Source organism: Acyrthosiphon pisum, unplaced genomic scaffold, assembly GCF_005508785.2.
Source record: "Acyrthosiphon pisum isolate AL4f unplaced genomic scaffold, pea_aphid_22Mar2018_4r6ur Scaffold_2013;HRSCAF=2526, whole genome shotgun sequence".
Lineage (NCBI taxonomy): Eukaryota > Metazoa > Arthropoda > Insecta > Hemiptera > Aphididae > Acyrthosiphon > Acyrthosiphon pisum.
In genome coordinates, this window is record NW_021769468.1 from 23,333 (window position 1) to 24,633 (window position 1,301).

Below are 1,301 nucleotides of genomic sequence, written 5' to 3' on the forward strand. Positions count from 1 at the left end.
GAATGGATATATGTCACCAACTATGACGTCGTTTTTATTACATGCGATGAAGACAAAGAATCCTCCAGCCACATTTTAAAGGGAGTAGGCATTTTACGCGTAAACGAAACTTGCAAAGGGTACACCGCCAGAGACGTACTCATACCAGGAAAAGTAGATTACAAATCAGAGTATATGGACTTCAACCCGAAATCGTCGTCCTTAGAACAAATCAAGGATACGCCATATACCGACAACAATAACTTGATGGAAGACTACACCAGTGTATACCAGTGTGCACTATTTCAGTCAAATTTTTTTGAGGTTAGGTTGCATTAATTATCAATAATAATAAGGAACTCTTATAACCTCAAAAATCTGAGTCACAAGAGGAAACAGAGGAACTTAATAGAAACCAAGAAATGTCATTAAGAGAGGCCGACATAGTCGAATTTCCACTTAGAATTAATTCTTGAATTCAGGGAAGTCAGGAACTTCCATCTTCGAGGGGAGGATGACAGAGCCGTTTTACTATATTTTAATATTAATTAGAATTCCTAGCACCAATTAATTACGTTTTTATTTGATAGAAAGTACATAATATTATATTTTCATATTAAATTATCTAATCATAAATACGGTATAAACATCATGGCTTAAGATATTATTTATTAATTATTATACATATATCTACAACACGACGTGTTTACCTACGTCGTTATCTACAACCATAATCATTAGAATAATCTTATCACATGCAGCAAAAAAAAATAATAGTTTCATCTGGTAATCAGCTGTATATTATCGTAGCATAATATTATGATTATTATATTCTCAGTGAATATTGTTATCAATGTTTTTTTATGATATAACTATATTAGAAACGCATCGTATAATATAATATTATAATGTTTTGTTTATTAAATAAATTTATTTTTGCATATAATAATCAAATTGGTGTCTTGCTTTTGCGAGTTTCACGCTTGGGATCTCTTAGCATAGCATCAAATACTAGTGGATACTGTATTGTTTGATTAAGACTGGTATTAAGCGGATGGTTGTCATTTGTATGATGGTAGCTTCGCTGAATTTCTATCTATAACAATTAATTAATTTTTTTTAAACAATAAGATAAATAAAATAAGTAAACCAATGTATTTACTTCTCCTTCACCAACACATTTTCTATGTTAGACATTTTATAATGTGAGATTACATATAGATGGCTCGGCTTGTCATCAACAGGACATTTTATTGTAACCACGCCATCTCCTTGTCTAAAAGTCAAAGAATTCTTAATGTCTACATCAATTTCTTCGGTTT

General features: G+C 31.1%; 1 long non-coding RNA gene across 1 annotated transcript; it reads right to left on the bottom strand.

The window, feature by feature from the left end:
* Positions 1-870: 870 nt before the first annotated feature.
* LOC115034663 lies at positions 871-1,295 on the bottom strand. Its single transcript, XR_003839988.1, has 2 exons — positions 1,142-1,295; positions 871-1,075 (listed from the first exon to the last, which is right to left on the bottom strand). It is a non-coding gene; the product is annotated as an uncharacterized LOC115034663 (long non-coding RNA).
* Between the last annotated feature and the right edge of the window lie 6 nt (positions 1,296-1,301).